At 36.0% G+C, this 25,715-nt stretch overlaps 1 protein-coding gene and 1 long non-coding RNA gene across 4 annotated transcripts in view; one reads left to right on the top strand and one right to left on the bottom strand.

Annotated features, from left to right (window-relative positions):
- homer (protein) overlaps positions 1-25,715 on the top strand; it is a 450,806-nt gene that overhangs the window by 22,689 nt on the left and 402,402 nt on the right. The gene's annotated exons all lie outside the window — the stretch shown is intronic.
- Positions 13,270-25,715, bottom strand: part of LOC150100047 (uncharacterized) — a 196,276-nt gene continuing 183,830 nt past the window's right edge. The window contains exon 3 of the long non-coding RNA XR_016549236.1: positions 13,270-13,735. This is a non-coding gene — a long non-coding RNA (uncharacterized LOC150100047). The remainder of the gene's footprint in view (positions 13,736-25,715) is intronic.

The raw sequence follows: 25,715 nt of genomic DNA, 5'->3' as shown, positions 1-25,715 counted from the left end.
AGACATTCAGCATTGGAGTATTTATCACTACTCACTCCAGTAATGCATTTCATTCATTTATTGCCCTCCATGCAAAAAATCTACTCTTCACTTTCTTGTTCACATGACACTTACATGGTTTCCAGGGGTTACCTTTCATTCTGCTACTACTATTACCCCTATAGTATTTCTCTTATATGTATCTTATAGGCTCACCAACTGAAGTCTCAATGTATCACCTCTTCTCTTATCTGCCAAATATTCAGCTGACCAGATTTTCACACAGAAATCCAGGCGTGGTGTAATTAGTGCCATATATAATGGTGCCATCCCTGCTTATCAATGTCCTTTGCATTGTGTCCCTGGACGTTATCTCTCTGTTGACTAGCACCACACTCTTCCACTTTCTGATGTGAGGTCTGTCACTGGAGTACAGTACAGTACACTTTTTTCTATCTTCATTGACTAAAATGCATGACTTATGACTTTATAATTAGCAACATTTAACAATACTGGTATTCGATTTCATTTGCCCAAAGTGCCAAGTATTCAAATTCTCTTGTATCAGTATTGCTGCATCAGAGCTCTGTCCTACATTTCTCTCTTTCTCATCATTTTGGTATCATCAGCATAAATTAAACAGTAGCAGACCTAGAACAGAATTCTCAAGTTATCTTACTTTTGAGCCATTGCAAACTACCCCCCCCTTCCACACACACACACACACACACACACACACTGCTGGGTTCGTCAATCTGTCACCCCTGTATAGGCAGACTACCAATTAACTATCTATCCCCATCCTGCTCAGTTTCAGCAGCAGTTCATCATGTGATATTCTATGAAATTCCTTTGCAAAAATCTATTAATATCACCATATAAAGCATCTCCTCTGCTGAATACAGTTGTCATATTTATAAATGTAATACTATTACTAAAGAAAGATGTACCCTTAGCAAACCCATGCCACTCAAGAAATTGGTTCTGTTTCCTCAAGCAAATTTTGTATTCTCTCTCTCTCTCTCTCTCTCTCTTTCTAACCAGAATGGACAGTGCCTTTATTACCCATTTAATACACAAACTTTCTACAGTTCATTGCCACTGACTTGTTGCCATACTTTTTTTGAAGAATCAAGTCAAGGGAATTGCACATTCCCTGGTGGTGGCATCCTTTTCAATTCCATAGCCATCTCCCAACAGGATTTATTCTTTGAGTATTTCTGCTGTATCTTCACAGATGTTGACCCACTTCTAACTGTAGTCACTTTTCCATATTTACCTTTTCTTTTACAAGCCACATAACTATAAATTTCTCTAGGATTTTGCTTTCTTTCTTTCTCAGCCAGTCTTCTTTCACTTGCCATTTTCTTCTTCCTCACTACACTTATCACCTTCCTAACCTCCACACCTTATACCCTTTATGCTGCTAACAGGTATCCTCTTCTTTTGTAGCTCCTGCATAATTTCATGTTTCATCTGTTCTGCCCTCACTCTACTTATCCTCCTAACTTTAGAAATACAATCTGATGCTATAAATAAGTTTCAGATTGCAATGACACAGTACAGTAAGAAGGTGAAGACTATTATGAAATGTAGGAATAATAACCACAATATTTCTTATTATGCAGCCATCTTAGTTAGCAACTCTCACTGTTAACTTGTCGTTTTTCTTTTTTTTTTTAATTATTTATTTTTGTATATAAATACATAAATGTCTCACAAAAAGAAGTTAACTATAGTGAACCAAAAAAAAATGTGATATGTCCAGATAAACTAAATCAGAAATATAAAATCAATTTTATGGTTCTGATGTAGAATATAATCAGACAGGATATGGAATAAGTATGAGAATATGACAAACTAAGGGAAACCAACTGGGAATCTATCATGGCATGATGCACTGAAAAGAAGGGAAATCAGTAGTGTCTGGGGACTTGGTCTGAAACTTATTTATAGCACATCAGATTGTATTTGTATTGATATGCAAGAATGGTGGCCTGTATTGTAAGGAAAGCCAAAACTAATTATGAGAAAGGCTAGCTGATGAAGCCAAAAGAAACCCTAAGGAGTATTGTTGCTATGTGGCAAGTAAAAGGAGGAATGACTGTGGAGACTTCAAAAAGTTCTTACAGTAAGAGGTAACAGAAGCATGCCAAGTACTAAGTGATCATTTTGCAAGGGTGTACTGTCTAGGTCAGGGATCAACATGTGGCTCTTTAACTTTCTGACATGTACGACAAGTAGGCACCGCAAACACTTCTCAGTTTAGTTTGTCTGTGCATATCAAGCAGAGCACTCATACTGCAAGGTATCAAAGGTTAATATTTTAATTTGTTGAAGGTTAACTCAATTTTATGTGACTTCACATTTAAATGTGTTAAATAAGAAATTTCAAGGAAAAGGTAACCTAGCAGGTATACTTTTGGAAGAAGTGCATTCATTTGTTTCATATTTTCAAAGGAGACATAGGAAGTGGCAAATTATTGCATTTTCTAATGTTAAAAAAAAATCAAGGAAGCATACTAAAAATCATCAAAATCCTATTGAATTGTAATTTTTTCAACAAACAATTGTCAAAATGTGTACTGAATTTTCAAGGACATGTAAAGTTCAGGACAAATGCGTTAAAGCTGAAATTGAGGATCTGGATAGGCAAAAGGCTGCCCTTGCAATTCTACACAAATCGAATCTGATAGATAGGTTGAAAAAAGCAAAACCACTTGTGTTCGAATAATGGGACTTACCAGGCACACACATAAATTTAAAAATATTTGCATTTGGACTTCTTTTCAGCTTTTGGTTTGATGTATTTCTGCAATCAAATATTTTCTATATTAAAAATAAATCAAGTAACCATCTGAGCAATGTGAATTTCTCAGCATGTTTAAAGATGGAATTTACGACATACTCGCGTGATGCTGAGAAACTCGCTCAAGAAATTCATTAGCAAAAGTAACATTACTTTTGCTATTTAGTTAATTTGTATCTAATTAAATATTTGTTATGTTTTTTCAGTATTAATAAATAGTATTTCAAAAAATATACTTTTAATAAATTCTTCCCACTCTACTCCATTTCTTAACCATCCCCTACTTCCTTCCAGCTTGAGCTGAGGTATGGCTCTTCAGATTTTTTGTTTCTTTTTTTTTTTTTTTTTAATTAGATCAAAAATGACTGTTTACTCAGGCTACCGATCCCTGATCCAGGTGTTAATATTGCAGTATTGGATGTGAATTACTTTGTCTAAAGGTAAATGAAGGGGCTTAGAATATTGTAGAACCTCAATGCAAACATGGCATATCAGCCTGTGTGTTGTGGGAATGTGGATGATAATTATCAGCTCCTCTGACCAAGCTATTTAACGTAAGCTTGAGTACTGGGAAGATGCCAATGGAGTAGAAAGTGGGCAAAATAGTCCTACTGCATAAAGGAGACTCCAAGACAGAAGTAACAAATTATAAGCCAATCAATATCTCAGGAGGTTAAAGTACTGGGGGAAATTGGTGGATAGAAATGTGATACTTTATAAGGAGAAACATGACTTGCTGAATTGTAGACCTTGCCTTAGTAATTTGCTTATTTTTTTTTTTTTTTTTTTTTAACATAATAAAGTGACAATGGAGTTAAATAAAGGAAATGGCTACTCGGTGATACTAATGGACTTTGCTAAGGCATTTGACAGGATTCCACATACAACTCTGCATAAATTGGAACAAATAGGGTTCGGTATGAATGTGTTGATTTGGATTATAGGGTGGCTGATGTATAGATATCAAATAGTGGTTTATAGAGGAGTTGAGTCCAAGAGAAAGTAGGTGACTAGTAGTGTCCCACAGAGCTCAGTACTTGGTCATACGTTGTTTAATTTGTATATCATTGATATAGGAAATGGTTTGATGGGAAATATTCAGTTGTTTGCTGATGATGCAAAACTGGAAAGAGTGATATTAAATGAAAGTGATGTATATTTGGCAAGAGTGGCCATGAGCTGATCACCTGTATGGCAGCCATCTGTATGTGGAACTACAAGGACTGTGATTATGAAAAACTTATAAGATAGCTTGGTGCTATATCATGGAATGGGGAGCACTGACATACCTGTTTGTTAACAAGTCTTGCAACAAGATGAGTCTCAGAAGTGAAAAGAGGGTAAAATCATTCCATTTCATGTGTGTGTGTGTGTGTTGGGGAGGGGAGTTATAAGACTAAGGCTTCAAATTAGGTTAGCCAGTGTGTCTGGAATTGTAGTGAAAGTGTTTGAGAAGCTGGTGAAGACTGGAAGAATTTGGTTGAGAACAGCGATATGCTGTATGATGGTGGTCAGCATAGGTTTTTTAAAGAGAAACTGTGTTTTCACAACTTATGTGTTAAAACAAGGTGACATTGTTCAAGAGAAATGCATGTTCATTAGTATATTTTGATTTTATGAAGGTCTTCATTAAATAGCTACATGACAACTTGCTAACTAAACTGGAACAAATGAGATTAGATAATAGATTTAGTGAATTGGATAGGCAAGTCACTAGTGGTGTGCTGCAGGTATTTGTTTTGGGATCATTGCTGTCCAAATATTATGAACTTGCATGTTAATAATATTGGAACAGGTTTATCTAGAGATTGACCTTATACTATGATATGAATGCAGTGCATGAGTAGGCAAGTAAGTGGAGCTGTCAGTTCAGTGATGTTACAGAGTAGATGATTTAGTAATTTGGTGGGCAAGGACAAGATACAAAGTATACAATTGATGGGAAAATTTTGAAGCTGGCACAGGGGATCAGGAATCAGATTAGTAGTCAATAGGCACCTGAAGTGCAGGGATCACATTGCTAAAATTGTGATTATATAACAATAAATTATGTCAATGGTGAGAATGACTTTAAAATGTAGAAATAAAGGTTAACTCCATAACTTCTTTACTTATACAGGATCTTTATCATGCCAAATAGATTATTTTACACATCTGGTCATCTGGTTTTCAAGCAGATAAGGATATATTGGAGAGGGTCCAGTAAAGATTTACTAAGATGATGTTGGATAAGAAGACAGATTAAGAGAAGTCAATTGTAGCCCCCTGAATTGGAGAAGCAGGGGAATGATATAATTGAGACATATAAGTTTTTAAGAGATTGATACCAGTTGAACATGGAAGAAATATTTCATAGAATGGAGAGGAAAAGGATAGAACAAGAGTCTGTCACCAGAACTCATATATGGGTTCCAGGGACATTCCACTCACTAAGCAATCTCCATGTAAAGAACCATCTCCTCGTCAATTCCCTGCTAACAGGAATGCATTTCCTCAGTATGATGAATGCAGAAACAATGTATTTAAGGCATAGTTTGATGAACATTGTGTGTATTGTGGTTTGGCTTCATAGAGGTAGAATGTTTATAAAAGTAATTATTAGCAACCTCCATAGTCATTCACTTCAAAGAGATACCTTAATGTCTCACTAAACAAGCAACATATCCATTATACTGTATCTTAAACTTGCCCACAACACACTCTGACACTGCATTTCACTTGTCTTGTACTTCATAAAAATATATTCTCTCTTTTTTTTTTTTTGCTGTACTCTTATACAACTTTTTCTCTCTCTCACACACACACTGTGTCTGTTAATCTGATAACCCTCCCCCTGTGAACAAGAGTATCATATCATTCCTAAGTATCCACTAAACTTTGAAATTTACATTTCTTCAGGTTCTTGATAACCATCATTCCAAATACCTGATGTTGTCCTAGTTATTTGTTTCTGGGAAACACACTTGAAACTTGGAAATGTTCCATGTTTTGTTTCTAGAACAGGTTTTCCAGATTATGTAAATTAAAAATACAAAAAAAAAAATCCTTAAACCACCCATAGTATTAAAATACCACAGGTTTACTACCTTTTACGAATTGTTGACAAACACTCTTCAAAACTATGATTTTAATTTACATATTCTTGCCATGTAATATTTTCAAAGTATGACCTCTTCCTATATTCAAGTTGCTTTCTTTTCAATTATACCAAGTCAGTTACTGCTATATGATCTCACACTCATCAACCCTCTGTCTTGCAAATTTAACCTTTAAATTGGTCGCCTCTCCAATCCAAGCCAAAGGTACAATACATTGATGGCATTGCCATATCTCATCACTTGGAAACTCTCCAAATTTTCTTTAATTCGGTCAGCTGCATCCATTTTAAAATTTCCTTTTCAAATAACTGGGACAAAATAGCTGCTTTTCTTTCTCATTTTTGTTATTAAAAACTGCATAACTCACTCAAGGTAATTTTAATACAAAAAAGAAAGATGTCTTACTCAACCAGGTTAAAAACTAGGTAAATTTTTAGCTGTGGTCATACTGGTGCTGAAGGGAGAAGTGAAAAGAAGCCGAGAAAAGAGAGAAACAAATTTTTTTAGAGGTATAGAAGCAAAAGGTGTAGAATTCGGATTCCTACAGAGAAGTTTTGTGAAGAGAGGATTGTCTTTTCATAGTCATTATGTTGTTGAACCAAAAGAATTGCTGAGTTAGCATAATCAATAACAACCTGGCTGAATAATTTTGGTTAAGACTTTTTTTCATCTTGCATTAAAATTAGATTAAAGTTAAAATTACATCAGGCAAACTGCTCTACTAAACAAAATAGTCACATCAGAGAGTACTGGCTTAATCAGTCAAAATTTTTAAGTTGTGTAGGAATTTTACCAAATGCAGTAAAATATCAAATTTCATTAAATTCTAGTCTTGAGCAACATAGTTATATGCATATAAATGTCCCCATCTATGAAGAAGGGACAGTTATTATCATCATCATCAACTGACCTCCATAGACTCTTCATCATGAGAGCCCACTCTCGCATGTGTAGCTCATCGCACCTCAACTCTGAAGAAAATGTTGACTAATTCAGCTCAGGAGTTATGTGGAGAAGTTAAGTACAAGGAATTCTAACCTTGTACAACACCAAGAACTTGGTGGACAAGATGCTAAAGAAGCAAGAAACCCTGGAAAGAAGAAAGCATACCAAATGTTCCTAGAAAATAAGTTGGCAGATAAAAGAATACAGATCAAAACATAGGAGAGTTAAACTATGTGTAATAGAAGATAAACAAAAGTAATCATCATTGTTATTATTATTATCAACAGACCTCCATGGAGTCAAGAGACTCATCGCAGGAAGTCCCACTCTCGCATGCACAGCTCATCTTGACTCAGATGCATTCACTGTCCCTGCACTCTCAGGCAATGCATTCCAACCACCCACCAATCTCCATGCAAAAAAAAATCTACTCCTCACCTCCCTTGCCCACACTCATCTTATACAGCTTTCAGGAATGATCTCTAGTTTTCCCCATTTCCAGATATTCTATGAAAAATCTCATCCATGCTTTCTCGTAATTACCCCTTACCAACTTATATATCTCAATCATGTCTTCTCTCTTCCTTCTATCCACTAGGCTCTAATTTGTATTTCTCAATCTGTCCTCATATTCCAGAGACCAGAAACCAATTTAGTCAATTGTCTCTGACCCCCTCTCCAACATCTCATCATCCTTTTGAAAACCAGGTGACCAAGTCTGTCCACTATAATTCATATGTGGTCTGATTATGGCCTTGTACAATGGAATCGAAACATCTTTACTTATACGTGTCAGTGTTCTCCATATCATTCCCATAATCTACTGTATTCTCATAATTTTAGCAAAATGTCCATGAAATTTCAAGTCCCTATTTACCATCACCCCTAGATCTTTCATCTCTTCCACTTTCTCTAAAATATCCCCACCAATCCTATACTTTGCTTCCCAAATTTTAAAACCTTGGCAACATTAAACTTATATCCCTACACACTCACACATTTAGACAGTCTATTTAGTTCCACTTGCAAAGCTACAACATCACTCTACTTCTCATAACGCTCCTCAACTTGCATACAACTGTATATCAACATTTCAGCCCTTTCCAATTTGATTTACTTACAAAATAAACAACAATAGTCCAAAAACACACTCATGGGGCATGGCACTACTGGCTTTCCTCTTCTGGGATGTCACCCCCCCCCCCAAGTAAATAACCTGCTGATCCTATCAGATAGCCAATCCAGCACACCAATCTACTATCCAACCTCATCTATTCCTTAACTACTAATTTGTTATGTGGCAATCTATCAAAAGTCTTTGGAAAATCTAAATATACTACTGTATATGCATCTCCCTTGTCCAATGTATTCATCATGTTGTTATAATAAGCAAGCAGATTGCTAAAACAAGAGCTTCCTTTAGCAAATCCATGTTGTGCTCATTAAAGAGATTTCTACTTCTGTCAACCCAGTACTGAGTCTTTGTCTTTACTAGCTTCTCCAAGACCTTGACTACAATGTTACCTCCATCAATGCCTTTTTCCAGACAAGCAGATTCACCTACAATTCGAAGCCTTAGTCTTACCACTCCCTTTATGAAGCAGAACAGTTTTATCTTTCCACCTCTTTGGAACCTGGGCCAATCTAAAAATGTAAGTAAAGCTGTTGTTAAATCCCTGGAACGTTCCTTCCAAGATGTGGTAATATACCATCAAGTCCCATGGCCTTGTTGACATCAGGTTTACTCAATTCCTCATACATCTCCTGTTCACTCACCATTGGTTCATCCCTCACTGCTCTCAAGTTCTGCATTATGTTACAATCACAAGGATGGAATACTTGAATGAACTGCTCATTAAACACCTCTACTATATCCTCCTCAATGTTTTTATCCTCCCATAGTCATTCTTCCTTCTACTAGCCACATATCGAACTCCCTAGGACATCTTTTAGTGTCATTTTTTAACTGTTGTTGTGATACCTTTTGCATAATCACCTGCCCTAAGTCACTTTCCTTGCTTGCTCTTTTACTCCTCATTTAACTGATTATCTCCACTCATCTTGTGCTGCCCCCACAACACCTTTTCTACCAGATTGCAGGCTTCACCCTTTAGTCATCCATTTTACACTTACCTTATTAAATATCCTGACCATTGGAATACACTCAGTCATTGCCTCTGCCAGATACTTCCTGAGTAGGGGCCAAGCAGCACTGATTTTTTTACCATGCAATGATATCATTGCAAGCCACCTCCTGAGTTTGCCATAATCACCTGCCCTATAGTTTTACATATAACCCTTTCTCACAAAAGTCCAAATATGGTTGGCCACCATCCATGGGATCACTTCATGGTCACTTTCACCAACTGGAGGAAAATGTGACACTTCATTTACAACAATGCCTTTTGATGAGATAATCAAATTCAAATACTCAATCCATATGTCCTCTGTTACATGTTACATACTGCTTGAAATAGTCAGCCCTTAAAATCTCAAATTCATTCTTTTTGTTTCCTGATACTATATAGTTGAAATCATCCATAATAATCATCCTTTTCTTATTAGCCAGACCAGAAAACTGGTCTGGCTAATAAGAAACTGCCTTCCTCATTACCAGGTCTATAGCAACACCCTACTAAATATTTCATCCTGTCCAACTCCACACCATACTGTTTCAGAACCACTGTCAGTGTTTGCTCCTTGCATCTCCACCCTAGATGGGCCAAACTCCTGTGACATCATCAATAACACTCCTCCTCCTCCTCCCTTTTTTGCTTTGTCTATCTTCACGAAAAACCACATATCCCTCTATCTCTATTCCTGTCAGAATGTTATCCTCATTCAACCATGTCTCACTTATACCAACAATTTTTGGGCATATGAACTCGATCAACACTACAGTTTCATTCTCCTTGTTTTGAGTACTTCTAGCATTTCTAAACATACACAGCTGGCTCATTTCTGTTTCTATAACAAGTCCCACTAACCCCGCTTCTCATATATGACTACTCCACACTTCCCTATGCCCATTCCTATCTATCATCACTGATATTAACCCCTCCCCAGATCATCTAAATCAGCGCTTCCCAAACTGTGGGCCCCGGCCCCCTTGGGGGCCGTGAAATAATGAAAACAAATTTAAAATGTTTTAAGACTAAGTAGATTTTTTTTTATTTTAAAAGAAACGTATTTAACTTTTATTATTTCTTTTTTTTTTTATTTTTTATATTTTAATGGAAAAATTCACACATTGGTGTTGGTTCACAAACTTTGCTTCCTGCGTATTTCGGCGCTTAACGAATATTAGTAAATATTGCTTATTCATATGTTTCATTTCAAAGCAGTGGTTAATTGTATTTACTTCGAATGCTCTCCAGGGAAGTTCCAAATCTTCTGTCCCTTTCATCACGCGCCGTTCGTAATCAGAGACTGTTGACACTGACTTTATATACATATCAAAACTCGTTTTATATTATCACTGTCATCGGAGCTAGTTTTCTGTTACCAATAAAAGTTTCGCATATACTTCACACATGAAAAAAAGCTTAAACAAGTTCATGTGGGGAGATAGTAACTCGCTTGCAGTGGTAAACAACACACCCTCCCTAAGAGCCACTATACTGCAGAGGCAATAAAAATAAGTACTTTTATTATGCCAGTGAATAAGGAGGAGTCTGTGTAATATATTTCTCAACAAATAGTGCAATTAGAGACAACTGGATAAAAACACACTAATTAATGAATCACATGTCCCCTTATACAGAAACTGCTGTATAGACTGAAACAAAACCATATGTTGCATGGGCAAACACAGTATCTAACTAAAAACTATTGTTATTAATTAGATGTATGTGAGTTCGATTTCCCAAGGCAGCAATAAAATTCAACCGAACGTGTTAAAATTCGTAAAAGTGTTAAAACTAAGTAATATATATATATATATATATATATATATATAATGAATGTTATGGCAGTTTCACATATGGAATTCGGTTGAAGAGAGTTAGCATTTCAACTCAATTGTCAGTTATGCTTTTATCTTTTGTTAATACCGCACCAATCATATGCACGTTTTAATAAACAGACTGCCTTTGCTGTCTGTTTCACGTTAGGCTTAATTACCGTAAAAGGAGAAAAGTCACAAAAGTGAAAAATGTTCCTGGTCTGGGGGATTCCCTTATTCAGGTAATATTCACTAATTTCATGTTATCAGTCTGTGGTGTGCCAGTATTGGTAAGTGGTGATATTATTTGATCTATTCTACGTTAAAAAATTTAACCCTGAGATGGATAAGTGGTTGATAAAAAATAAAAAATCCCGCGTACAATCAGAAGAAGCAGAAACAGACTAAAAAAAAAAGAGGACAGTATTTCATATTTTACCAGAACAGCCCGCATCGTCTTCAGAACCAAACGGTAAGAGGCAAAAAATGTAATATATGCATTTGATTTTTGCAATATTCGCTATGTATGTTTTGTATTGAATATAAATACAATAAATATTATAATATATCTCTATTACGATTTTTTTTCGAGGGGGGGGGGGCGTGAAATATTTTAATTTTTGCAAAGAGGGCCCTGACATCCAGAAGTTTGGGAAGCACTGATCTAAATCACCTTCACATCCTTGACTATCTTAATCCTTTCTTGTGCACTCACACATCTACTCCTGAAATCATCATCTATGCTTTACACAGTTAAAGTGTAGATGATGGTCTGATCACCATATGATCAAAAATATCTGGATGCCCACTCATTCCAACTCTCACATGAAAGACAGTAATATGGAGTTGGTCCACTCTTTACTGCTATAACAGCCTTCAATCTTTTGGGAAGGCTTTTATTGGATTTTGGCACGTTGCTGTGGTAATTCTCTTCCATTCTTATAGAATAGCATTCCATTTCATTCCACAGGGATTCAATACAGGAAAGAGCCTTCAGCAAACTGTTATCATAAAGTTGAAAGCACTGAACTGTCTACAATGTCATTATAGGCTGCATTGTTAAGATTCCTCATCATTAGAACTAGGAGGCCCAGCCCAAACCATGGGAAAAAGTCCCAGACCATGATCTCCTCCACCCCAGCTTCATAGTTGGTACACACATTCAAGTAGGTAGCATTCTCCTGGCATCTGCTAAACCCAAACTCCTCTGTCATACTTCCAGGTGGTGAAGTATGATTCATCACACTAGAGAATCTGTTTATACTTCTACTCCCTGATAGCAAGCTTTACAACTCCACCTGGACATGTAGCGTTGCTCTTGCTGATGTTAGACTTGTGTGAGGCCATGGATACTCATGTTTTTCAGCTCCTGACAAATAGTTGTAGTGTTGCTTGCAGTTTCATTTTGGAACTCAATAGTGATTGTTTCAATCAAAGACAGGCGATTTTTTTCATGCCACACACACACCTCATCACTCTGTGGTCTAACTCTGTGAATTTATATGGCCTATCATGTCATAATTGTGCTGTTGTTGCTCCCAGGCACTTTACAAATAACATCATTTACAGATGACGGGGGCAACTGCAGTAAGACAGCAATTTCCTAAACTGAATTGTTGCAAAGTTGGGAGCATCCTATGGTAGAACCTGAAAATCCTGCTGTAGAGACTAAATGTATTACATTTTTCAGGCCTCCAGTGAGCAGTCATGCACTCAGGCAATGAAATTTGTCATTCACATACATTCCGTCTACAACAGGATTCAGACCTATGACCTAGTGGTTGCAGGGTGGAAACAATCTCCTTCACTTGGTCAATTAAGCCAGCAAAATTGAAAATATATTAAATAAGGGAACACACCTAATCTAACCAGAACTATCATTTGGGAAGTAAGCTCACCTAATTTGACAGATCTAGATTTTTTTTAATTTTTTTTTTTTTTTAAAGAACATTTATATATAGAATGAAAAGAACTTAGTATGATTGTTTACAAAAACTTTTGCACAGAGAGTGATGAATGAATGGAAACAGTTGCCAGCGTCAGTTGTGTTTTGATATTCTATTAGATAGAATATCAAAATTATAGTAGATATTATGGCTAGTCAGTATTTCCTGCTATGAATCTTCAGACTCTGTTGAGGTGCCCATGTAATAATACAGTGAAAAGTGGAAAATTGATGATTCTATAGTTAGAACACTGATGCATTAAAATTTGAACCAACTGTATATCTTTCATGAAAATATTATATAAGTTGACTGATCTCAAAAAATACTAATAGATCATATCCCTAATAACAAAGAAATATAACATGAAAAATGAATCATAGGAAGACAATGTGGTTCTTTAATTGGCTGTTGTTTGTGTTTGAAACATGATAGATATTGTGTAAATTATACTTTTAGCTTGTTCTGCTTATCAAAAAGAAGAAAAAAATGTGGAAATAAGATTTTCATCATTTGCAAGATTTCATTTCATTTTTTATTGGGGGGGGGAGGGCATTTTCAGGAGACACATTACATTGGAATCAGCAGAAGCTTTAATAAAAAAGCTTTCATTTATTAATGGCAGGATATATTTTATCAACTTATTTATGTATTACAACAGAACTGATGAGAGGGAGAGATATATACAGTAATATGCCACTCCCTTTGCTTACACTTGGATAAAGGATTAAATTAAATATATAATTTTTACCCCTCCCTCTCATTTAGAAGGTAAATTTTAGCATAATAACATAGGATGGACAGGATGCACAACTGCACATAAATCACGATGTGTTATTGTAGCTTTATATCCTGGATTTTGCAAATGCCTTTAACATATGGCCATGTCACAAATTAGCGTTTTGTTATGGGAATTCCTAGAATGAAATTCCCAGGACATTTTCTAATCTTTCTTTTCTCGTGTCCCAGGAAAAAAACCTGAAGATTTAAGACCTTTCATAAATCTAAATTTACAAATCTGCAACAGAAAAGTATCTTATTTATTATAATTTTAGTAAAATGAGTATATCATATAGATTATAGATGATGATTAAAATTTTATTATTGAAATAATGAACCTGTTCAGTGACTTGAATAAATGTTATTCGTATTTTATACACAGATTTATATTTTCATGAAGTATAATATCATTATATGAATAATATGTTATAAATCAAGTGTAATGAAATAGCCACATGTAATAGACATGGCTATGTCATTGCACTTAGCTGCTCCGAGTCAGGTCATTCACAGAATTACTCCTCTTCCCAGGTAGTTCATTAGTTTAAAAAAAATATATATATCACTACCAGCACCCAACACACTTTTTATGCTGTAATTTATGGTGAAATTATTATTATTAATTTGGTAGCGTGTCAGCAAGATACAAATTATTTTATAATTTTGATTTTTACTAATTAAAATGACTAATTTTGTCATTTTAATATATAAAAATGAAGGATATTATGGATACATCCATATTTTATAATCAGATATACAAAGAAAATTAAAAAGTTTCGAAAATGACCAGAAAACGTTTGAGAATATAATCTTTCACATTCGAGTTGCCTTGGTTTGCCCTACTTAAAAAAACATCAGCTCTACCTGGCACATCTTGCATGTTTGCCTTTTATTAATACTTGAAATTGGTGTCACTGGCCTGACAGCTGTTTCAAACTACTAGTTCTCATCAGCAATAAGGCAGAGAGTGTAAAAATCTTCTCAATATCATAGTAGTCCTATATCAGAAAGTTAAATTCATCATAAGTGAACTATCAGTAAGTGCATAAATAGTTACTGAAAGGCTTCAATTTATTTCTGCCATACAATTGCTGCTGTTCTAAAGAGGGTTTTTGCTCTAGGTTTCTGCCCGATCTTTGATGAGAACTAATGGTTCAAAACAGTTGTCAGACCAGTGAAACCTAATTTAAAAATTAATAAAAGTAAAACATACAGGCTCCTCGCCAGAGCTTTTGTCTTTGGAGTGATGCAAACCCAGGCAACTCTGATGCCAAAGTTTGTATTCACATAAACGTTCACCTCAATTTTGAAACTTTTAAAGTTTCTTTTTTTATTTGACTATGAAATATGAATGGATCTATAATATCTTCTATTTTATATGGCAAATTAAAGATTTTCGGCTCTATGCCTGTGTAATTATAATTTCAATATTTGCACTTTAACTTCAAAATGAAAACAAAGCAATCCAAAGTTTGAAACACTTTAAGAAATGTAAAAATAAGGAAGCACCAGTGCAGTTATTGCTCAAAGCAGATTTCATATAAGAATAATTGAACACTAGTGAAATGATAAGACATTTAGAATGCATGTATGTATGAATCACACATTAAAACAAGGGCCGAGGAAAATACAGAACCTTTAGGTAGCTCAGAAGAATAACGACTGTTCAGTTAATTTTAAACTTTTGTAAAACAAAATTAAGTGCATTGTATCTAGACTGACCACCAAAGCAGTGCTATATGATTAAGTTTACATTATTATTATTAATCTCCTATCAACAATTTTCCTCCAAATTAGTCTGCTACTTGTCAGCACCTCCAATATTGTCATATCTAATCTTTTTTTAAGGCACTTCTGACTGAATCAATCCAGCTAGACCTTGGTCTCCCGCTTGGTCTCTTCCCTGGCATCAGTGAATTGTTTTGCTAATATTTCCTCATCCATTTTATTTAAGTGGCCATACCACCTTAGATTAGCTCTGCTCACATTCTTTAATAACAATGTTAGGTTTATTTCTAGTATCTTCATTTTTTATATGATTCTGTCATAGATGGCATCTGTTCAGGCTCCAAATTTTTTGAAGAATAGTCTTATGTGGTATTCTATGCTTTATTTCTAACCCAATTCTCTAGTTCATAACTTAAGACTGGTTTGAACATTGTCTTATATATTGCTAGTTTGCTGTTTTGGGCTTTTTTTTTTTTTCCCATATAAATTTATCCATCTGGCTTCCTGCCATACCAACTTTACTTATTCTGTTGTCTATTTACAAATTTATGTAAATTTGTGCCTAAATAGCCGAAATATTTCTCTTTCTCTATGGGTTCTCCATTGACAAAGCAGCTTAAGTTTTTGGTTTTTTTTATTGCTGGTTTTTCATGCTAAATTGGTCACCACTGTTATGCAGTTTACTTAGAGAATCCTGAAGACTTGTACTGGATGTGTTTAGGAGTACATCTGCATAAAGCAAAGAGCTAAGTTTGATATCACCAGTGCTAATATCAGGTCGTTGTCTTATTCTCATGAATTCTCAACTATTTATTGTAAAAGTAAAACTGATCTTGACTGCCTCTGTTTAGTCTGAAAACCTAGCTTGTTCTTCTCCAAGTTTCTATTCCATAATTTTTCTTAACGTCTTTTAAAGTATGCTTGCATAAATCTTACCTGAAACACTTCATAGAAAAATTCATCGATAATTCTCACATTCAATTTTTTTTCTCTCTTTTTTTATAAATGGGAACTGGGAGAACTCTACTCCAATCATCTGGAATTTGACCTTCTGTCCTACAGTGAACTATGCAGTGTAGCCACTGCAAAACTTTTATTCCTCTATATTTATACATTTCTGGTCGAATATCATCTATTTCAGCTGCCTTTCCACATTTAAAGATTTTGATGGCTTTTTCTACCTCAAGTATTGATACTTACTCCTGTTTGCATGCAAATTTTCCACTAATGTTCTGTCACCAATTATTTTGTTTAATGGTCTTTCAAAATAATTACTCCAGACATCTAAGATATCTTTATACTCAGTTTTCCTGTCATCTTTATCCTGTTTGATTCCTTTTACAGCACATTATTCTATTTCTAAACTTTTTCAGTACCTTCTAGAGCATTTGTACTACTTCCTAATATTTATTTTCTATATTCTTACCATAGTCTTCTCATGTTTTAGCAATCTGCTTACTTATTATAACAAGATGATGAATACATTGGACAAGAGTAGTATATTTAGATTTTGCAAAGGCTTTTGATAGATTGCCACATGACAAACTAGTAGTTAAATTGGAACAGATGAGGGGTTGGATAGTAGATTTAGATTATGCATTGAATTGGAGATTGGCTATCTGATAGGTATATCAGGAGATTGTGTATGGGGGAATGATATCCCAGAAGAGGAAAATCATTAGTGGTGTCCCCAAGGGTGATGACATTGAAAAGGGCTTAAATGATGACATTCGGTTGTTTGCAGATGGTGCAAAGTTGAGATGAGTTATGAGAAGTAGAGCAGATGTAGCTTTGAAAGTGGACCTAAATATGTGTATGCTGTCTGACTGAGCGAGTGTGTAGAGAGCTTAATCAGTTTAATGTAGCAAAGTGTAGGGTTTTAAAATTTGGGAGGACCAGATGGGATACAGAGTATAGAATTGGTGGGAATATTTTAGAGAGCATGAAGGAGAGAAAGATATGGTAGGTGATGGTGGATAGGGACTTGAAATTTTATGGACATTTTGTTGAATTGTGAGAACAACACAGCAGATTATGGGAATGATGCAGAGAACACTGATGTGTAGAAGTAAGGATGTTTTAATTCCATTGTACAAGGCCTTGATCAGGCCACATGGATTACAGTGGACAGATTTGTTGCCTGGTTTTCAAAAGGATGATGAGATGTTTTAGAGGGTTCAGAGACAGTTGAGAAAATGCAAATTACAGGGCCTAGTGGATAGAAGGAAGAGGGAAGACGTGATTGAGATATATAAGTTGGTAACGGATAATTACCAGATTAGTGTTGATGAGATTTTTCATAGAATATCAAGAGACGGGGAGAACTAGAGGCCATATCTGTAAGCTGTATAAGGTGGGGGTGAGGAGTAGATATTTTTCAGGGTGGGTGATTGGAATGCATTGCTTGGGAGTGTGGTGAGTGCAGGAGCAGTGAATGTGTTTGCGTCAAGGTATGATGAGCTGTGCATATGAAAGTTTTATCTCCCATGGTGAGTTTCTTGATTCCATGAAGGTTTGTTGATGATAATTATTATTATTATTATTAATTGTGATGTTGTACAAAATGGCAATGAGAGCGGTGATCAAAGAGAGAGGAGAGAGTGAAAGTAACTATACAGAGAGAGAAAATGGTTTAAACGATGAAAAAAATGAGGAATTATTTGTAAGGAATGAGATTGCTAGGTTATGCAGAGTAACTCACAGTGCACAGCGGCAGTTGGAGCACCTACAAAACTCTTTCCAGAGTGCTTCGGCTAACAGAAATAAACAAGAGTTTGAAAGGGGAAAATAACTTTAAGAGTGGGAGAGTTTCAGAAATGAAGGAAAGAGTGTTGTCTGGTGACTCGTTATTAAGAGGTTTGATAGATGTGAGCTTAACTAAATCATACTTACCGGTTGCAAAATTTAAGGATGTAAGTGAGAGTATTAGAAGGCAAAAACAGAGGATGAAAGAATTGATAGTTGTAGCGGGTACGAATGAATTGAAAGGAGATAAATTTTTTATGAGAGAGGACTTGAAAGTATTGTTAAAGGTAGTGAAAGAAAAGAGTGACAGAGTTAGGATGGTGAGTCTGTTGCCACGGTACGAAAGAGAGGAGTTTAGAAGGAGGGCCATAATTGCAAATGACTTTATGTGCAAGTTATGCAGATGGTGTGGTGTGGAATGAGTTTGATGGACGAAAGGATTTATACAAGATGGATGGCCTGCATTTGAATGGATTTGGTGTGCGGAAACTGGAGAAAGTGTTGCTGAATGAAGTGAAATTGGATGTGCAGAACCAGGGAAACTAGAACTACCAAGGAAGGTGGATATGTGGACATCAGCGAGACAGTTGAGCATAAGAATGTATATAATGTACTCGAGCCAGTACTAAGGACAAGAAATCGGAATGGGATAGTTAGAATAATGCATCAAGATAGGGGTGGGACAAAGGCACCTCTGCATTTCATGTATACTAATGCCAGGAGTATTAGGAACAAGAATTTTTGACCTCGGTTAGCTTTTCCTGGCCACAGGTTATTGGCATTAGTGAACCATGGCTGATAGAAGATGATATAGTTAGTGGGATAGAATGTGTAGGTTATAGTGTGTGTTTAGGAGAGACAGAGAGAATAAAATGGGGGGAGGAGTGTTATTGATGATAGCTGATGAACTGCAGCCAAGGAGAATTGAAGTTGTATTGCAGAATAGTGAAAAGAGCTCATTTGAGGCTATTTGGTGTGAGATTGAGACTAACGAAACAAATGTACAGTTGGGTGCTGCTATAGACCAGATGGTGGAGATAGTATGCATATATATAATAATTACCCTCCTTCCACTCATTTCATCAATTTGCACAGGCAAATTGATGAAATGAGTGGAAGGAGGGTAATTATTATGGGGGATTTCAACTATGGTAACATTGATTGGAAGGAAGAGAGGACACGTGAGGAAGGAAATGGATTTTAGTCAATTATTAAGGGATAACTATCTGAGACAGCATGTAATTGAAAATACTAGGGGTTTGAGAGTGCTTGACCTGGTAATAGCATCTGAGAATTTGACTGTAATGAATATGACCATGTTGCCACCTATTCGTGTGAGAGTGATGATAAGGTATCACCTGGGAGGTGGCTAAAGGTGTGGAATTTTCGATTAAAACAGGGTATATGTGGAATTGCCGTGCTGGCAAGTATGACAAGCTTAGGAGATTGCTTTGTTCAATGCCATGGCATGTAAAACTGCAAGGGCTGGATGTTGAGAGCATGGGAAGTGGTCAAGGAGCATTTACAGGCGGTTATGGCTGATTGTATACCCAGGGTCTGAATAGTAAAACAAGTAGGGATTAAATGAATGAATAACACCATTAAGCTTGAGCTGCAAAAAAAGAAACAACTGTGGGGGGGAATTTAAAGAGAAAGGTGACCTGCAGGCACACAAACGGTATAAAGCGCAGGCCAGAAAGGTAACGAGTGTGGTAAAAAAAGCAAAAAGCGGATTATGAAAGGAAACTAGCTATGCCAGCTAAAGAGAATCCCAAACACTTCTTTCAATATGCTGCAAGCAAAAAAAAAAAAAACTGTACACGGCAGAATGATTTTAAGGAATGCCGATGGTAAGGAGGTCACTGAATCAGTCGATATAGTGGAATTACTGAGCGAGCACTTTGCAAGAGTATATCATCCAGGTGGTGACATTAAAAAAAATGAAGGAACCATTAGTTTATATGGGAATTGTGATGAATGAAGTGGAGGTGAATAGTCTATTACAGAACCTTAATGTGAATACATCTGTGGGATTGGATGGTATACCGGCACGGGTCTTACGTGAAGCGGCTAAAGAATTATCAGTGCCCTTGACCATGTTGTTTAATTTGAGTCTTCGGTCTGGTTTAGTCCCGAAGATGTGGAAAGAGGGGAAAATAGTTCCACTGCATAAAGGAGGATCCAAGTCTATTGTTGCAAATTACCGACCAATCAGGAGTCGTTGTCAAGATCTTGGAGAAAGTAGTCAAGGAAAAAATACAGGAATGGATTGATGAAAATGAGATACTGTACGGGGGACAGCATGGCTTTGTGAAGCAGTAGATCATGCCTCAGTAACTTGCTCAAATTTTATAACACAGTGACGGCTGAACTGGATAAGGGAAATGGGTTTACAGTGATACTGCTGGACCTGGCTAAGGCATTTGACAGGATACCACATGGAATTCTAATCCGTAAACTGCAACATATGGGAATGGATATAGAGTTGGTGAGAGGGATAGGTGGGTTGTTGATGGAGAGATATCAGAGTTTATTCAGGAGTAGAGTCCAAAAAAGCGGCCTGTGACTAGTGGTGTGCCACAGGGTTCTGTTCATGGACCACTGCTTGTTATTTTATTCATTAACGATATAGGGAAGGATCTAAGAGGAACAGTTCATTTGTTCGCTGATGATGCAAAGTTGGTTAGGGCAATAGTGAATGCAGATGTCAAAATCTTGCAGGATGGTTTGGATAGATTGGAGTTCTGGGCTAAGGAGAATGGATGTCAATTTAATGTGACAAAATGTAAGGTTATGCATATTGGGGTGAAAAGATTAGCAGCAGTATACCACATTGATGGAACTGTACTCCAAGAGATTGATGAGGCCAGGGACTTGGGAGTGTTGGTGGACAGGAAGATGAAGTTTAGAGGGCACATTGCAAAAGTGGCTAAATCAGCTCATCAACTCACTTGGTTGTTGAAAAATACTTTGACAAGCAAGTTATTGTTCCTCTGTCCTGAGCCTTGATAAGACCTCATCTCGACTACTGTGCCCAGATTTGGTCACCTGGGTTTCTTCTTGATGGGGAGGAGGTGGAGAGGATCCAGAGGCGAGTGACCAAGATGATAGCAGGTCTATGGAATGAACCTTATGAGAACAGGTTGAAGATTTGTGGGTTGCAGAAATTGGTTGATAGGCGGAAAAGAGGTGATATGATTGAGACATTCAAATTGCTGAAGGGTTTCTATAGGATTAATTCAGAGGATATTTTTGAGATCAGGACTGGTGGTGAGAGAACTAGGGGACATCTATGGAAGCTGGGCAAGGGTGTTAGAGCTGGGCTCTTTACTTTTAGAGTGGTAAATGGGTGGAATAAGCTGCCAGAGTCTGTTGTGGGTGGTATGACGGTGAGTGAGTTCAAGGCAAGGTCATAATAATAATGACTTTTGTTTATCTTCTTTTACACGTAGCTTAACTCGTATGTTTTGCTCTGTATTCTTTTAGGCATCTACTGACTTTTTTTCTAGTAACTTTTGGTATGCGTTTTTCTTTTACAGGACTGCTTCTTTAACATCTTGTCTACCATGGTGTTCTTATTTTTATATCCTTGTACATAACCTCCTGAGCTGAATCAGTTAATGTTTTCTTCAAAGTTTGCCACTGAGACTCCAAGGTTTGTTTCTTGTTTTCAGATTGTTTCATTTTATTTCAATAATATTTGTATAATTGAGCCTACAGTTTAACTGTAAAAGCTGCTCGACTTTAATTCTTTTTAAAACATTCTTACATATTGTTCTTGTCAATGTGATGTTCAGTTTTATCCTACTTGAAACTAAATGATGGTCATTTCCAATTTCAAATCCTCTGTTCACTTTTTTATCTTGAACCAGCACAAAGATATCACTTACAACAATAAAACGTTTCTTATTTCTTGCGTTCTTCTCTCTGCATGAACTTGTGCGTGCACATCTTTGTGATGGAACATGGCAATAGTAATGACTAGTCCATATCCATATTCTTCTTTAGGAGAACCTTCTATGAGACCGTAATCACAAATAAGTTTCATTGCCCATTTCCTCATTTTGAATTTGCCCACATAACTCTACTTGAAACTTTTTTCCATTCAAGAAGTTTACCTTCATGTTTGGTGTTGAATTCTATCACTACTCCTTCCTTTTCTTCATCATTTTTACCTGTATATAACATTCTACACTTAATATGTAATAAGATCTCATCTACTTTTGTCTTCTTTCTCTTGGTAATGCCAATTATGTCCAAGTGTGGTATGTTTATCAGTTCTATTACCTTTCCATTAATACTCCTTTTGATAGTTCCAATCTTCAGCTATTAGTTATTTTAGACTTCTGTTGGATGGGGTGGTAAGCAAATTTTTTAAAAAAATTAATGAATTGGCAGAATTGGATAGCCATTTTAGTCTTACTTTGGATGAGTGAACCAGTATTGGAAATAAAATATATTCGGTTGAAAATTTACTATGGCTTAAGCCATAGTAAATTTTCAACCGAGCTTTCACATCCAAATTTCTGCATCCATCATGCAATTGTTGATGCACTTAATAAAAATGTGTTAGCACTTCATTATTTAAAAAAAAAATTTTAATGAGCAAAATAATATAGTCCTGGGAATTCCCAGAAAAAAATAGCTCAGATTCAAAAATGCTAAGTAGAAAGGATAGATAATAGATTAGTAAGTTGGATAGAAGACTGGCTATCTGATAAGCATCAACAAGTTATATATAATAGGGAAGCAATGTCTTAGAAGAGGAAGGTGAGTGGTAATGATACAACAGGGCTTGGCTTTAGAGAAATAAAATGGATATGAAGGAATTTGCAGATCATACAAAGCTAGGGAGAGCTATGAGAAGTGAAACTGTTATTATAGCTCTCCTCACCTTTGCATTATCTGCAAATACCTTCATATCCATTTTAATGTTGTGATTTTATAATTGGGAAGACAAAGAGTGTTATATTTCAGGGTTGGTAAAGAGAGAAGAGACTTGAGGTGATGAAAAAAAAAGGCTTAAATTTTGGGAATCAAAAAAAAAATCAGCTAACGCCTTTTTATTCCCGTATATACGGGAGTAGGCGAGGCCATTTAGCCCTATCTAACTTTTGGAGACTGAGTGGGCAGTTCAATCTCCACTGGTACCCAATCAGAGACAGATGGCCCAAGGCTATCACTAATTAAGCGGTGCGCAGTGAAGAGAGGCGGCTCAAATGTGCCGCCATCTCGTGGTCTCTAACCCTAACACAATATATTTAATGTCTGAAATAATGTGGGTTCTACGGTCGATTTTCTTGAATTTACAGGACGAAAAACCCGAGTTTCCGGGAGGAAAAACCTGCTTGCCCGTGCCAGAGATCGACTAACTCGGGAACCGGTCGAAAAAAGGCTTAGAAAAATTTCCTCTAGTCGCCGACTAGACTCGAAACCAAGACTTCCTTCGTGCGGCCTAGCGCGGTGATATGCAATATTCAGAATACATTCCCAAATTTTGGGAATGTATTCTGAAAATTATTTGGATTGCATCAGTGATGAGGAGGACACTTAGTTTTTAAAGAAGTTATATTTTTACTGTAATAGTTCCACGTCTTCAACAGGAGACATTTTGGCTGCCTGATTTTCAGAGTAATAGAGATATTAAAGACTTCACATCCAACATGAGTGTCCGATGTGAAATCTTTGGAATGGTGGGGTATTAAGACAGGTGAAGAAAATGTCATCTTTGTGTCTAATAGAGGAAAAGAGAATGGTATGAATCAGTGGATGTATGTGTGATGACATGACAGTTGGAACAAGCCATATGAAATATAGAAATCATTCATTAGGATTTGAGAAATATCAGAGCTTGCTGCTAATTTAAAAATAGCTGTTAACACTAACAGTCAATAACATCGAATGGACTTGATGCACAGCCACACATATAAGTAGCAGTATGTTGTTTATTAGATAAGATAATGCAAATGTAACTCTGACATTTGGATTGTATCAGTGATGAGTGAGGAGGACACTTAGGTTTTTAAACAAGTTATATTTTCACTGTTTGGGGGGAGGTATGATCATATCCCCCCCAAAAAAAAAGAAAAGAAAAAATGCATATATCAGTGAAAACAGAAGGTACACAAGCACCAAATGTAATTACAAACCTAAGTGGATATGTCAAAATAAAATGAATAATAAAACTAAATTTACAATAAAAATCTGAATAATTACAGAAAATATAATGTGAATGGAACATCTTTCAAATCATTTATAATCTCATTATTAACAAGTTAAATTATTCATAGTGATATAAATTTTTGCATATCTGATCACTTTAACTGACAACTAAATGCTATTAAATATGGGAGTAATAGGATTTTAAAAGATTGATATATATATATATATATATATATATTAGGGTTACCAAGTAATTTTATAAGCTTGGTTATTTAACTCCTAATCCCAAGTATGCAAACAATTAAGTTTGTGCCTGAAACAAAGTTCAAGTCTGAAGGCGCAAACTTAATTGTTTGCATACTTGGGATTAGGAGTTAAATAACCAAGCTTATAAAATTACTTGGTAACCCTAATATACAGTATCCCCAAGTTAAAAAATGAATTACACACACACATATATATATACAGGGTGTTCGGGATAAATTTGACATATTTATAATTAATTATATTTTTCCGTAAGTTACATGTATTAACACACACTTCTCTTCATTTAAAAGTTTGGACCCTTCTTCATTCATATACAAGATGTCAGAAAGGATGGATAGCTGGAACCCACCTGAATCATGGAAGAGAATAACTTGTATCATGATGATTCGTGCCCGCCATCAAAATAAGGATATTACGACTGCTGCCCAATGCTCCCTGAATACAGTAAAAACAATCAGGCATGAACTAGAGACTTGCAATGGTGACTACGAGGATGTAGCAAGAAGAAAGATCCCTAGCAGACGATCTGATTGCGTTCGTACAGCAGAATTCCTCGCAAATCTGCAGGAACAGGTGTTGAAGAACCATGGCATTGGAATTCGGGCTTTGTTCGTGGAGTTGCTAACTGTAGTCAAGCCCTGGATAACAAGGGTAGCCAATGGTAGGCCGTATGTATGGCAGCAGGATTCGGCCCCTTGCCACACCTCTGGGAAAAGTCAAAAATGGTTGTCTGAAAATTTCTACGACTTCACCAGTCCAAATGTTTGGCCTCCAAACTCCCCAGACCTTAACCCCATGGATTATTTTGTATGGGGCGCAGTTGAAAAAGACACCAATCGCACTTCCAGTAATACAAAAGCCCAGTTAATGGATAAAATTAAAACAGTTTTTGCGGCCCTTCCCAGGGAGACTGTAGCATCAGCTTGTTCGAGGTTCCGAAGCAGAATTGAAGCTGTGATCGATGCTAATGGTGGTTATTTTGAGTAAATCTTGTTGATAGTATTGTAATTAACTCTGCCTGTAATGTTTTTTTGTCAATTCATTAAATTTAATAGATACAAAGAAGATTTTCTTTTTCCTTACGAAACTGTCAAATTTATCCCGAACACCCTGTATATATATATATATATATATATATACTGTACACACGTTCTGTTGGATTGCTAGTAAATTAAAATATATTTGCACTTTTTCCTAAAGATTAAATAAGAGTAGACAATTCATTCATTCACTAATTTAAACAGTTTAATGTTTTGATGGTAAATTAAAAAGATAATGTGCTTATTACCATTATATATTTGCATTTTTAAGAGGCT

This window comes from Typopeltis vanoorti, chromosome 13 (assembly GCF_054136105.1).
Source record: "Typopeltis vanoorti isolate ZY-2024b chromosome 13, IOZ_Tvanoo_1.0, whole genome shotgun sequence".
In the NCBI taxonomy this organism is placed as follows: Eukaryota; Metazoa; Arthropoda; class Arachnida; order Uropygi; family Thelyphonidae; genus Typopeltis; species Typopeltis vanoorti.
Note: the sequence above shows the minus strand (reverse complement) of the source record. Positions and strands in the feature narration are given on the sequence as shown.